We start from the raw sequence: 16,381 nt of genomic DNA, 5'->3' as shown, positions 1-16,381 counted from the left end.
AGCTGCACACTTGAAGTGTTGTTGTTGTTTGTTTTGTGTGCTTAATAGTGTTACAAGGCTGCGCAATAATACATATACATATGGTTCTATTCTGAACAAATTTTTCTTCGGGTTATGGCTCCCGAAACATAGGAAATTACTTAGTCATAAAAGGGCGGTGCCACGCCCATTTTTTAAAATTTGAAGTTTTTCCTATTTGTTGTTATAAAGCCACTTGGGAAATGAAATACCATTGATATAAAGCTCTTTTTTGCAAAGATATAGCTTGGATTATTCGTCCACGACCCTTTTAAAAATCTTTTATATAAAAGTGGGCGTGGTCCTTAACCGATTCCATTAATTTTTCTTTAAAGCATTGATTTTAGTAAAGGCAACCTCTCTGCCGAATTTTATTACGATAGGTTTAACGATTTTTGATTTATGATTAATAATATTTGCAAAATTGATTTTATCACAAGTGGGCGGTGCCACGCCCATATAAGATTTTTTTTTTAATTTTTATCAAGTGTCTTAATATCAGTCCACACGTCAAATTTCAACACTCTAGGTGTATTATTTACTAAATAATCAGTTTTTTGTGTTTTCCAAAATGTTATATATATAAAAAGTGGGCGTGGTTATCATCCGATTTCGCTACTTTTCAATACCAATCTATTCTGGGTCCAGATAAGCTCTTGTACCAAATTTGTTGAAGATATCTCAATATCTACTCAAGGTATCGTGTTAATGGACAGACGGACGGAGGGACATGGCTCAATCACATTTTTTTTCAATACTGATGATGATGATGATTTTGATATATGGAAGTCTATGTCTATCTCTTTTCTTTTATACCTGTACAACAAACCGTTAACCAATCAAAGTTATAATACGCTGTGTACAAGTACAGCTGAGTTTGATAATTTGTTTTTACTTTTTTAGTAAAATTTTAGGAGCGATTCGGGAAAAAAGGTTGAAAATAACAGGCAAACCTATCATGTGTACACATCGGTTGAGTGCTGCCAACTCTCAGCGTACTGAACATGATAGTTCCAATGAGATTTGGTCGTGATTCAGAGGTCGATGACTCAATGGAACGCTACTAATATTCGCTCAGTCTGCTTCTCATTTTTCCTTTTATTCAATTTTAAACGAGTGCGAACATAATAGCAGTTTGGAAACAAACAACACGAAAAAGGTTTTCGCTTTGTTCTTTTATTAAAAATATTAAGCTAATATAATAACAAATTTCTATAGAAATGTCATTTTAAAAAGCTGTATAAATATTTTGTAGTTTTCATCATTAACAACTGCTTGGTGCACTAAAGAATTAAAATGTCTAAAAAACCAAAAGACACGATCGTTAAAGCGATACAAACTATCTGGTACAAGAATTGCCTATGCTGTTTACTCTATTTTACGTCACAAATATAACACCTTGAAGGTAGTTGCTATAAAGAGTATATTGGTAGGATTAGTAGTAAATTTTTTTGTAACCTTAAGGCGTTTTACAGTTTCGTTAACTTAAAAAGAAAAACCAAAAGGTTTCCTTCTACAACGAAGAAACGACGTTCTGCACAATAAAGGGAGACGCCCCTATTCGTATGGTAGGAATTGTCACAGTTCGCCAGGTATATCAATCGTGAGCACAGGGCTCGTAAACTGCGTCAACTGGCAGCCGATGGTAACGTTGGAATCCGACCACCTGCCAATACTTATTTCGCCCGAGCGTACCGCCAATTTCATAGTCACCGAAAAACACACTTTCATAAACTTTAAAAAAGGAATGCGGCATGAATACAAATCCTTTAAAGACATCCGCTTTGCTGGCCGGCCAATTGCATGCTACGCGGCCCCGATATGGTCGCCAAGCCTAAAGTCTACTCACTGGAAGAAGCTACAGGCCTGCCCAAATACCGCCCTCAAATCCGGCACGGGTTGTCTTCTTATGTCCCCAGAACATCATCTACATAATGAAGCAGAATACTCCCAATTAGATAGAGAAATGAAATGCTAACCAAACAGTTCCTGTTGAATACCCAGAAACCTGGGCATCCCAACAGACATCTGATTAATGAGCCAACCCCGCCTAGGGGCTTAAGGAGACATCTCCATAAGCATTATGTGGAAATACGGCACCTGAGAATACAGCCGTATGAAGCTGAAAAACACAAGCGGGTCCTCAGTGAACTCCACAAACAGGCGTCGGACCTCTATGTCGGAAATTGCCCGGTGAATCCTGTACTCAAAGCACAATACCCAAAACTAACAGAAGAGGAACGCACTCTCCCTAGGGAAACGCGAGTCACTCTAGCTCATCTTCGATCTGGATACTGTAACAGGTTAAACTCTTACTTATCCAGAATCAACCACGACATACGAAGCATATGTCCTGTTTGTAATGTGTCCCCACATGACACAAACCATTCCTTTAACTGTATTGTGGAACCAATGCCTCTAACACCCCTCTCATTATGGTCCCCCTTGTTGAAACAGCAAGTTTCTTTGGACTCCCGCTAGATGATATTGATGACAATTTGTGATCGGTCGCACCCATTGGATGGGGCGAAAAACTGCTTAAACAACAACAACAAAAACAGAAGTAAAATTTTTTATATCAGCCTTTGGACGATAGTTATTTGTACAAACCGTTTCTTTTCGTAACTCTCGCGACATTTCTCATTTCATTTGTTAACCATTAGCATTCTTATCATTTTTTAACTGGAAAATTCCATACAATTTTATATTGAAAATATATACCATTTTCCGCATGTTTTAAAGAACTAATAATACTAGTTATGAGTTTGATAATTTGGTTTTAGTTTTTTAATAAAATTTTATGGAGCGATTCTGGAAAAAAGGTTGAAAATAACAGGCAAACCTATCATGTGCACACATCGGTTGAGTGCTGCCAACTCCCAGAATACTGAACCTGATCGTTCTAAGGAGATTTGATCTTGATTCAGAGCTCGATGACTCAATGGAACGCTACTAATATTCGCTCAGTCCGCTGCTCATTTTTTCTTTTATTCAATTTTAAACGAGTGCGAACATAATAGCAGTTTGGAAACAAACAACACGAATTAGGTTTGCCCTTTGTTCTTTTCATAAAAATATTAAGCTAATATAATAACAAATTTCTATAGGAATGTCATTTTAAAAAGCTGTTTAAATATTTTGTATTTTTCATCATTAAGGGCATTGATATTAAGTTAGGCACTTCCAGACAAAAATTTACTCAAGGTTAAATGGGTTGAGTGGAAAAAAATTAAAAATTTCCGTTCTATAAACTGCTTTAATTCCAATTCCTGGAATTTAGAAGACCCAACTATGTATAAATAGCGCCCATTTTAAAAAGCTGTATAAATATTTTGCATTTTTCAACATTAAGGCCATGGAAATTTTAATTAGGCACTTCAAACAAAAAATTTACTCAAAGTCGAGATTTTAGGCCGAGCTTCTCTTCCAATTTGCGTCGTGCTCCTTTTTAATTTTTCATACAAATTGGTGGGACGGAAACTACTCGTTTTATGACTCCGAACGGCATCTGCAAGGCAGATGAGTTTTCAATTAGAGCTTTTCATGGGAAAAATACACTCGTAGTGATTGCCAAAGAGCGCCCCGCTTAAAAAATTTCCTTCTGATTGAAAAACCGTGCGTCTAAAATTTTCATATTGCTTTTCCCGGGGCGTGAACCCAGTATCTTCGGTGTCGTAAGCGGAGCACGCTACCATCACACCACGGCGGCCGCCAAGCTATTGTATAAATAGCTTTAAATTAAATGTAGTAGTATTTTTATTGGTAAAATTCCTAAAATCTAGAAGGAAAAGTTTCTGCTAATTTTTTATTTACACGACCCAATTATGTATAAATAACGCCCGCCAAATTGAACTCGATACTTTATGCTTAACTAGCAGACCCTAAATTTGGTCCATCTGCAGACATTTTAATAACATTTTTCCGTCTAACTCTGCCTCCCCCCTCTTCACTTTTTCTTAATCCATTTATTTACTCCTCCTTCCGTCTTTCTCGCTTCATCTATCTCTATCTTCGTCTCACTCTATCTCTTTCTCAGTCTCCTTCCCTCTTTTCTCTTCTCACAAGTTCTTCTCATTCTGCTTCAACCCTTATTACCAGGACCAGGGTGGTATATATTTTGTTACAGTCACAGTCCCACTCCGAGTCTCAGTCCCAGGTCTAATCGTAATCCCAGTCCCAGTCCGTCTCTGGTCTACTTCCCCGAAAAAAAGGATCGTAAATACTGTAACGATTTTACTGCAATTCCCCTTATTTGCAATCTCTTCTAACGTTCGAATCACTAAACTGTTAAATAAAGAACACCACTATTCAATGATGCAAAATGGCATTTATTAAAGTACTTTCAAAAATAACACTGCTACTACTCGACAGATGGAATGCTTTAATCAAACTGATTGTTGCGCCTCTACTGTCGCTGCCTTTTATACTGTTTGATTTCCTCGTTGCATCTTCTAGGCGCTTCCATTTCTAGAATTTACTAGTTGGTTTTCTGATCGTCCCGATCAGACAAATCTCTCGATCTAAACGGTTCTAGCCTTTCCAAATGAACCACTTTCATATTGGTTCGTGGTTTGCCAATGGTTTGTATGCGGTACACTACATCGTTGATCCGTTTACAACTTTGTATGGGCCTTCCCAATTGCACTGCAATTTCGGGGAGAAACCTTTTTTTCGTTGTGGCACCAAATCTCCTTCCTGAAACCCTTCCGAATTAATGGCTTTATCGTACCTCCCTTTCATCTTGTCACTCATAATCTTTGCTCGTTGCTTTACCAGATCGTATATCTCTCTCAGCTCTTCTTTCAAGACACCAGTGGATTTCTTGACATTTCTCTCCGCATCGGCATCTATCCCATACTTCAAATCAGCTGGCAGTCGAAGGTCATTGCCGAAAATTACCTTTGCAGGAGTTTGGCCCGTTGTCTCATGCACTGCCGATCGGTTAGCCATCAAGAGTATTGATATGTGTGTATCCCACTCCTTATGGTACTTGTCTACTACTTTCCTTAAATGCTCCTCCAATGTTATATTGAAACGTTCCACCATACCATCGGACTGAGGATGCAATGCAGTTTTCCGTGTTTTTCGAATGGCCAACTTCTTGCACATTTCTTGGAACACAGCTGATTCAAAATTCCTGCCTTGGTCACAATGTAACTCCATTGGTACACCATACCTTGCGACCCAATCGTTTTTAACCTCTTCTGCTACTGTTTCAGCTTCTTGGTGTGGGATTGGGTATACCTCTGGCCATGTACTGAAATAATCCATAACCACCAGCACGTATTTGTTTCCGCGGTTGTTAGTAGGAAATGGACCTGCGACATCCATGGCAATCCGTTCAAATGGTGCACCTGAAATATACTGCTTCATCTGGCCATGACTTCGTGTTTTGGGCCCTTTCGCTCTGTTGCAAACCTCGCAGTTGGCAATCCACTCGGTGGCCGACTGACGGCAACTAACCCAATAGAATCTCTGCTTAATCTTCTCGAGCGTCTTCGTGATTCCAAGATGACCTCCACTTGGACCATTATGTAGCTCGCTGAGCACGTCAGGAATCCTCTTTCTGGGAACAAATATCAGTTTCTCCTTGCATTGACCATCCTCACTCTTCCATACTCGATGCGAGCAACCGGATATCAATTCTAAACTGTTCCACTGTGTCCAATATGACTTCGCAATGGGACTCTCTGCTGACATATCCTCTCTGCTTGGTCTTTCGTTTCGTTCGAGCCCTTGCATAACATGTGACAGATGTGTATCTTCTAGCTGACACTTTCTTAGTTGTTCCTTGTCCCATTCATCCGTACACGTTATAGTCATTAGCCGGACATCTATAATGTCTTCTTTAGCCTCGGCCTTTGAACAGTGGTTGCATTCCAAAATACATGGTCTTCGTGACATTGCATCAGCATTTCCATGGGTACTACCTTTTCGATGCTCAATGGAAAAGTCATAGCTTTGTAGTCGCTCGATCCACCGTGCAAATTGTCCTTCCGGATAACGGAACTGCAGAAGCCATTTCAACGCTGCGTGGTCTGTCCTGACGCAGAATCGCTGACCATAGAGGTATTTGTAAAAATGTTTAATGCACTCTACCAATGCCAACAGCTCTCTCCGTGTAACACAGTAATTCATCTCTGGTTTTCCAATCGAACGGCTGTAATATACAAATACCTTCTCCTGTCCATCGACCAGTTGAGATAAAACGCCTCCTATAGCATATCCACTCGCATATGTATCTAGAATAAAGGTTGCTCCTGGAATCGGATATGCCAACATTGGGGCAGTGCACAAACGCTCCCTCAATGTTTGGAAAGCCACTTCTTGCTCTTTCTTCCATTCAAAAGCTTTATTTTTTCTTGTAAGCTCATGGAGGCTATGGGCTACGCTGGAAAATGGCGGTAATATGTGCACAGCCCAAGGAGACTTCTTAATTCATGCAACTTCTGTGGTCTTGGCCAATCCTTTAGTGCTTCTATCTTTTCATTCGCTGTACAGATACCTTCTGTCGTTGCCTTGTGACCCAAATAATTTACTTCCTTTTTAAACAGCGAACACTTTTTGGGACTTAGTTTCAGACCAGCGCCAGCTATTCTCTGGAAAACTTCCTCCAAGTTCTTAAGATGTTCATCAAAGTTCTTGCCCAATACGATGATGTCGTCCAGATACACCAATCATGTTTTCCGATGTAGTCCTTTCAGTGCCTGGTACACGAGTCGCTCAAAAGTAGCTGGTGCATTACAAAGTCCAAAAGGCATCACTGTAAATTGCCAAAGACCATCGCCGACACTGAAGGCTGTTTTCTCTTTATCTTCCTCCTTTACCTCACCTTGCCAGTAGCCGCTTTTCAAGTCCAGTGTGGAAAACCATTTCGTACCAGAGAGCGAGTCCAGAGTGTCGTCAATTCTCGGCAATGGGTAGCTATCCTTTTTCGTGACATCGTTCAACTTGCGATAGTCCACGCAAAACCTCATTTTCCCACCCTTCTTCTTCACAAGTACCACCGGTGAGCTCCATGGACTAACTGATGGTTCGATGACGCCGCTGTCGCTCATTTCTTGTACGATTTGACTCACAACTTCCCGCTTCGCCAGTGGAACACTACGAGGAAGTTAACGTATCGGCCTCGCGTCTCCAGTGTCAATTTGATGTTTCATAACTTTGGTGCGGCCTGATTTGGAACCATCCTGGTCAAATATGTTTGCGTACTTTAGGAGCTATTGCTTTGCCTTACTCTGATAATCTTGATATAGCCCCTGCGTCCATGCCGTGATGTCATTGGAAAGATCAGTCTTGCTAGTTGAAACGTATTCCTGGAGCTGTTCACAGTTAATAACTATTTGAGCCTCTTGGCATCTTCCCAATATAGCTCCTTTTGTCAGTTTGAGTGGTGACTTGAACTCATTGAGTACTCTTACCGGAATACGTCTATCTTGTTTTGTCATAGCCAGGGTTTTTCCTACAAGCATGTTCAGTGTTGATTTGTTTGCTGCCTCGAAAACCCACAATTTGTTTGTCCCACAATCTCCATCAACCTTTGCCCAGATGACTGCTTCGGATTTTGGTGGTATTTGCTGACTCTCTTCCACCAGCACTCGCTTACTGCTGTAGCCTCTCTCGTAGCCGAAATTAATTGGCACATCCATGTTCTTATATCGCATCGTCTTGCTTTGCATATCGATCTTGATGCTTTGGTCGATTAAGAAGTCTACTCCAATTATGATTTCATCAACAATCTCTGCCACTATAAAATTGTATAGTACCGTGGCGTTCCCAATTGCTACTCCACATGCTAGTCTCCTGAGTGTCCTCTCCCGTGGCTGTACGTAATCTTGCTCCAAGCAATGGTATTATTTTCTTGTTGACTAAATCTGATCGAATGATGAAATGGGATGCACCCGTATCTACAGTCAGTAAACTTTCCTTTCCGCCCACATGTCCTATGACAGTAAGATTGCTTGACCTTCTTCCAATTTTCGAGATTGAGGCATTCAATTGAGGGAGCCAGCTGTCGCCCCTTGCGGCTGACTCGCTATAGTTTAACGATTGAGTGTATTTGGATATTTGCTCATCTGCTTCAGCTCTGCGTTTACGGCCACCCCCATTGCTGGAACTGTTAGGATTGGTAATACAATAACGTGCAATATGCCCTGGCTTTCCACATTTAAAGCATTTGACGGCACCATCATTTTTCTGCTGCGTTCCTTTTAGTGCTTCCAAAATTGTGTCTACCCAGTCTGGTCTTTCCACTTCCACGCGATGACTTTGTATGCGGGCTTACTTAAAAGTGACGCTGTTTCTTCAGTCAGTGCATGGGACACCGTTTCTGCGAATGTGGGTTTTGGGTTTGCATATGTCGCTCGCTTCGTTTCTATGTCCCGTATGCCATTTATAAAACTCCGGATTTTTACCCCCTCGGTGTACTCCACGGGTGCGTCCGCATTTGCCAAATGTGCCAACCTTTCAACATCCGAATCATACTCTTGCAAAGTATCATTAGCTTTTTGGTAGCGGTTTTACAATTCTATTTGGTGGATCTGTTTCCTGTGTTCGCTTCCGTACCGTTGTTCTACAGCAGATATCAATGCTTCATAACTGTTACGTTCGTACTCTGGGATGGTCTGTAAGATCTCAGCAGCTGGTCCTTTTAAAGCCACGAACAGTGCAGCCACTTTATCTTCGGCATTCCAGTTGTTCGCTGCCGACGTCTTCTCCAATTGGAGGTTAAATACCTGGAAATGCACAGAACCATCAAACGTTGGGGATTTTGCCTTCAGATTAGACGTTGAAGTTATTGGACGGTTCAATTGTAACTCCTGAATACGATCTTATAAAGCATCTATCTCGTCCTCCATTTTACCTTGTCGACCACTGAACTCTTCCTGAAACTGCGTTAGTTTCTCTTCCATACGCACTTCCAGTTGTGCAGAGATCTGCGATGATACCTGTGCTGAAATTTGTGTCGACATTTCTGATATACGTGCCCCTTATGCTTCAATTTTAGATGTTATTTCTGACGACATTTCTGATATACGTGTCTCCTGTGATTCCAGTTGGGATGTCTTTTGCTCTTCTAGTTGTGATGACATATTTGTGGATATTTGTGACGACATTTCTGAAATGCGTGCCTCCTGTATTTCCAATATATGTCTTCTGTTCTGCCAGTTGAGATGACACTGTCTATGTTTGAGCAGATATTGCAGCCAAAATCGTGTTCAAGTCTGTGCTCGTAACAGTCTGCGATGTTTCGTTTTTCTCTTAAATTTTTGTTGTTGCCTCGTCGATATCGAGATGAAAGACATACTCTTCCACGTTAATTCCTTCTTCCATCGCCTCTCGTAGTCGTGCTCAGAGTTCGATTTTAATGCCGCTTGTATTCAATTCACGGCTCTCCAACTCCTTTTTCAGCTGCTGGATCTTCAATTCACTCCACTTTGCCTTGTCCAAGTTGTATTCGAAGTCTTCGGAATTTATTCAACAATTCCTCTTCTGACACCAATTGTAACGATTTTACTGCAATTCCCCTTATTTGCAATCTTCTTCTAACGTTCCAATCACTAAAATGTTGAATAAATAACACCACTATTCAATAATGCAAAATAGCCTTTATTAAAGTACTTTCAAAAATAACACTGCTACTATTCGACAGATGGAATGCTTAAATCACACTGATTCTCGCGCCTCTACTGTTGCTGCCTTTTATACTCTATGGTTTCTCGTTCGCATCTTCTAGGCGCTTCCATTTCCAGAATCTACTAGTTGGTTATCTGCTATAAATTTCTCAGCTATAACTACAGATGCACAATTTTTATAGCTTTTCTCACAGCTCATGCGCGTGTGTTTGTGAGTAATACTTGCACAATTATTGCATACTTTGAGGAGTATCTCAGATATATGCTTGTTGTTGTGCGTTGCTTCTCCGCTGCGTGTACGAACGAATGTGTAGACATAATGATTAATTTGGTTATGTGCATACAAGTTACTGCTTAGCATCGGCTTAGAGATGACATTACCCCTTAGTGTTGCTAATATTCGTGACAATACTAATATAGGCAAATTTATATACCAAATTTCAGGCAAATCGAATAGGACGTATGTAAATAGGTATGTGGGTATTATTAATCATGTCTTTTTTTCGGCTTCGCATGCATATTTATCAGTTTTGCCAGTCTGATGCGACTAAATCGAATATCACAATGAAAATTACATATTTAATTAGCGAAACTTGCTCATATTGCTTTATACAATGGTTTTTGTTATTGATATTAGAGAAAAATTGGATCTTAGAGACCAATTGCAAAGCGAGCAGCGCGCCATTCATATGGCTGAGTGATTAAAAGCATCTGCCTTTACGCCAGTTAGAAGTATGAATGTTGGAGATTCGAGTTTAATATTCAGCTCCTGAGAAGCTAGCTAATGAAGAAGTGAAATTCGGAAACATGTCCTAGTAACCATCGCCGTTTGTAAACTTTGAAATTTTTCTCTAATATCAACAATGAAAATTAATTTAAAGCTTTCAGCAACAGCTTTCATTTGATAGCCACATTACACACATTCTAGGGGTATCCGGGTCCACGTTTTGGCCTATATCTCAAGACCCTAGTCGCCAATATGTATGAAAACTACCCTGTACTAAAGCACTCATCAACAGTTTTAATTTGATATTCATATTGTATAAATACTGTCTAGGCGTACACGGGCCTACGTTTTGGCGTCTATATCTCGAGACCCTATTCACCCAGGGGCACGAAAAATACCCCGTATCAAAGTACTCATAAACAGCTTCCATTTGATACCCATATTGTACAAACGCATCCCAGGATTACACAGGTCCACGTTTTGATCTCAAGACCCTAGCCAGAATGGGATAAAAATATCCTATGTCCGTCTCCTGGTTCTAAGCTACCTTCGCCACCGATTTTCAGCCAATTCGTTCGTCCGTTCTTGAGTTATAAATAGTGTAACTAACACCACTTTCTTTAGCGGAAAAAATGTAATTGTTTACGACATTACTTTGGTAACTTCAAAAAAAAAAAAAAAAAACAGTATTTATCCACCATTTAATGGATGTTATTATACATATAAACCTTCCTCTGCAATCACTCTATCTATTTAAAAAAACCGCATCAAAGTCCGTTGCGTATTTTTAAAGATTTAAGCATTCAAAGGGACATAGGGACAGAAAAAGCGACTTTGTTTTATATTATGTAATGATGAGAAGCGGTGGAAATAGTAATAAAAAATGAATTTCCGCAATTACTTAGCGCTATTATTTGTCATATTTAGTTGCCTTTTAACTTGTACGTGTTCGGAATTTCGCATTGTAGGTGGCCATTCTTGGAAAATATATGATAGCCCCTATTTAGTCTCAATACACCATACCGGCAGAAATCATTGTGTTGGTTCGTTGGTGAGTATGAAGCAGGTGGTCATTGTGAATGATAACTAAGTGTGATATCTTATCTGTCAACTGCCTGACAGGATGTTCAATATGGCTACTTTTTAGCATTTTGACAGGGTGTTCAATATGGCGGCGCATACCTTCAGCGGGTGATAGAAAGAGATGCAGAATGAAATAGGGATAGTCAATTACAAATCAGGTGATCCAATCATTTCGGAATTTTGACGTCTATGCAGAAAATATCACACTTAGTTATCATGCACAATGCAGGTGGCTACAGCTGGGAACTGCGTGGTAAATTTTAATGTGGACGACTTTACTGTTGTAGCGGGTGTAGCGAATTTACGTGATATACGCTTACGTAAATAAAGTCGTGATGTGGAGCATATATTTTATCCATGTGATTATAATCCCCGAACAGCACAAATGGATATAGCTCCGTTGAAAGTGCATAGATTGTTTAACCTGAGTCGTAAAGTAAAAACAATACCATGCGGAGCTCAAACAAAAATGGGCAGGGATATGCGAATTAGTGGATGAGGTTGGGCTAATCTAAAAAATGGGAAAATTACGAATATACTCCAATCTACTGTCTTGACTACATTGTCAAAGACAACATGTACGCGTAAGGTGGTAATAAGCGCTATATCAAATACAAAGATTTGTGCTGCGCGTGGTACATTTTATACGTGCTATGAAGATTTTGGGGGACCGGGAGTTGTGGATGGAAAGCTTTGCGGGGTGTTATCACAAAATCTGGGTTGTTCGGGCCGCTTATATCGGAGTGTTTTTACGGATGTAAATAGTATGGATGTTCAAGAATTTTTAATTCAAGCAATGGATTTATAATTGCAGTGTGTTGTTAAAAATCGACTCCTGAATGGAAAATCACCCTAACTCGGCTGAACGCCCAATTTCAGCACTCTTTTTTTAATGAACGCTGCAGCTCACGTCAAAACATATAGAATTTATGCTAAGATAGGGTTTCTGTGGAATGGTAGCTGAGTTATGGTAATATTTCAATCAGCAGTCGAAATGACGATATTTCTTTTTGTGTTATCTATAAATAAATGTTTATAATAAATGCGATGTAAAAAAAATATTTTTTAATTTTTCCAAAAGGAGCTTTTTGGCAGATAAATAAAAAGACAAAAACTTTTGTTTTTTCTTATTCTCCTTCGCGTTTCGATGTTTTTTATAACATCTTCTTCAATGTCAAAAATTCTCTCCAACTAAACAACAACATCCAAGAAGTTAACATAGCGGAAGATGAAATTCTAATATCGTTTGATGTAGTTTCCCTCTTCACAAACATTCCCATACTATTAGCCATTCGAACAATAATGAGAAAATGGGAAAAACTAAAAGAACACACTACTTTATCAAATAAACAGTTTCAAACTTGCCTCGAATTCTGCTTGAGGGACAACAATTATTTTACATACTATGGCAAATTCTACCAACAAGTATACGGAATGCCTATGGGAATCCCCCTATCACCTACAGTAGCAGATATAGTGCTAGACAAAATACTTGACGACAGCATCACCGAGCTCAAATCCAGGGACATATATATCAAATACATAAATAAGTATGTAGACGATATATTTGCAATAATTAAAACAAAGGACGTGGAAGAAATTTTAAAAACTTTTAACGCACAACACCTAAAAATCTAATTCACGGTAGAAACAGAGAAAGAAAATAAATTGGTCTTCCTAGATATGGAAATGATAAAATCGGATAAAAAGTTAAAAACGAATTGGTATGCAAAAGCTGTAGCATCGTCGGAAATAATTAACTATCATTCTAATCAACCATGGATACAAAAAAGAAACACGGCAATCAACTTTATAAAGAAAGTACGCGATTTAAGTGATTAGGAGTTCATAACTGAAAACAACCGAAAAATTAAAAATATTTTATACAAAAATGCGTACCCTAATAAATTAATAGACACATGGCTGGCAACAACAAAAACAATCAGCACTAACAATGTAACCAACAATGCAAATTTGAATAATGAAAACAATAATAGACTATATACGGGTGTAACATACATACCAGGACTAACGGACAACAAATCAATGGAAAATTTTATGCGAAACAACAACATAACATTAGCACATAAACCAAACCAAACACTAAATAAACTATTTACACAAACAAAAGGCAAAATTAACAAGGAACAACAACACGATGTTGTCTACGAAATAAAATGCAACGGAAAGGAAGGAGAAGTGTGCGAAAAAGCTTATATTGGTGCAACGAAGAGATCATTGGGAATCCGAATTAGTGAGCACAAATCAGATGCGAAAAATATGAAAACGACTACTGCTATTGCTGAGCACCTAACCAGCAAATGCCATACAGCGGACTTCGATAGTGTTAAGGTTTTAGATATAGAGAGCAGAGAGAGGACGCGACTAACACTCGAAGGGTTACGCATACAACAAAAAATAGAGAAGACGGTAAACTTCAAAGAAGACGTAAATAATATAAACGGCGCATACACAACTGCCATCAAATGCAATGGACGAGGCAATGGACGCAGTCGAAAATTTTAATTGTGCTAGTTTGTATATGTATGTATGTTGTTGAATGAACGTTTTTGTTAATAAATGTTACATGTAAAAAGGAAACATTTTATGTTAAAGGTAAACGTTTTATGTTAAATGTTACGTCTAAAGCCAAAATTGCAGTGAACTGTTGGAAAATATGTTATTGCTTGATGTTAGTTATTAATAACTTTTTAATGTTTGTTTTTTCGTTTTATGTTTTATTAGAATAAACCAGACTCCCTGATGAAGATGTTATAAAAAACATCGAAACGCGTAGGAGAATAAGAAAAAACAAAAGTTTTTGTCTTTTTTTTATCGGCCGAAAAGCTCCTTTTGGAAAAATTAATAAAACCTATACTCTGGCCCAAATCACTAATAATAAAAATATTTTTTTTTGTATGCAATTAAAGTGTGACATAAGCAAATGCAAACTTTATTCTTAGCTTTAAAGTTTAATGAATAGAACATGAGATACAAAGAAAATTGCACAATTAGTACTTTAAGGCCCTGGCAAACTCCGTATAAAACAGCTGATGCAATCAACCTTATGGAAATCAATGTATTATGTTATTGACGTCATAGCATAACGCCTTAGTGATAGCCATACCGTAGCTAAGCAATATATTTTGATTGAAGTACATACATAGCCGGGCTTAACCACCGTCCCATTTCCAAACTTTCCACTGCCTCGAAATTGATTAAAATTGTAGTCAAGGACAAAGTATTCTTCGCAGTAAAGATCTTGATTTCTCCTAATCAGCATGGTTTTATGCCTGTCAGATCGACTGTAACTAATCTAGCAGTCTTTTCTGTATTCTGTATTTCTTCATTTAAAAGGAGAGCACAAGTAGATATTATCGATACCAATCTTTCGAAGGCTTTTGACAAAGTCAACCATTCATTACTAATATCCAAACTTGCTGGATTGGGCTTACATTCTAGTATGCTACCTTGGGTGAGGTCTTACTTGACAGATCGTAGCTGTGTTGTGGTGTTTGTTAGTATCTCTTCACGGTCGTTTACTGCCACCTCTGGTGTACCCAATTGAGCGTTTTGGGACCCCGTTTATTTGTTAACTTTATTAATGGCATACGACATTGTTTCAGGTATTCTAAATTCTTACTGAATGCTGATAATGTGAAGATTTTTGCATCAATCACGACTCAATCTGAGTCCACTATGCCGCAAGCCTCCAAGCTCCAATACTGGTGTAGAGAGAATCGTCTGCTTTTAAATATAAGTATATGTTTTAGTAATACCTTTGCTAGAACTCGAAAAGTTCTTCTCGCTTCTTATCATATTGGGGACTCTACGCTGAGGGTTGTTGATAAAATATCAGATGTTGGTGTAGTCTTTGATGCTGAGTTTCTATTTCACAGTCAGATTAATTATGTCATTCCGAATTCTTATTCCACACTCGCGTTCATTCGCCGTTTCAGTATGGATTTTAGTGACCCTTATACTTTAAACCTCCTATTTACAACCCTAGTGCGGTCTAAGCTAGAATATGCTGTATTCATTTGGAGGCCGTATCATGCTTGCCATGTAGACCGATTTGAGTGTATTCACTTAGAAGGCTGGTGCCCTGAACGGGGACCTTTACGTCATTGCATGGAATTAATATGTGTGGGTCTGTCCAAAAACCGTATATAAAAAGAAAAGAGAATATGGAGCATATACTTTGGTATCGGGATTATTTTGAAAGAAAATAAGATATAATTAAAACTTTGATAAGCCAAGAGACACAAAATAAAGCAGGTACAGCAGAGGATTAAAAAAAGGTGACAGCTTAGGCTAAATATACTAATGTAAAAGAAGTGATGGCTCTTAACCAATAAAAACTCTCTGATTGTTTGTGGTTTACACGAAACGTTAGCAATTTATTAGCCAATTAATATCAAATCCTTAATATGTTCTTACCTAAATAAGTGACTATGAAAATGTTGCCTTTGTGCCTTGCTCACACTTGGCTTTTTATAATCAATGGCTGAAGCAGCTGGGTGATGCGATTCGTTTACACCAGCGCTCGAAACTATACAATCTTGGCGCTTGCTTCGAATTGGACGACTTAGTAAGTTAGCAAATTGTTGACGTTGATTTTGTGATACAATCGTTGGTTAATTGTTTATAGTAAGCTAAGTGGATTTTGCAAGCAAGCAAGATATAGGAATTATAGCAAGTATTATGTATAATTTGTATGGTTTTTATAAATAACACCCACCAATTACCATCCATATTTTAGGATGAACAGCTGACGCCAATGCCAAAAAAACAGTGCTATGATTAACTAATTTTGTCAACATTTCGATATAAGTGGCGCGGACAAAATATCGACAAAATAAGCATCGAAAAAGGGTAATAGTCCATAATAGGGGTCGAGTGATAATACACGTCCAAA

Source organism: Eurosta solidaginis, chromosome 5 (genome assembly GCF_040869045.1).
Source record: "Eurosta solidaginis isolate ZX-2024a chromosome 5, ASM4086904v1, whole genome shotgun sequence".
Lineage (NCBI taxonomy): Eukaryota > Metazoa > Arthropoda > Insecta > Diptera > Tephritidae > Eurosta > Eurosta solidaginis.
Note: the sequence above shows the minus strand (reverse complement) of the source record.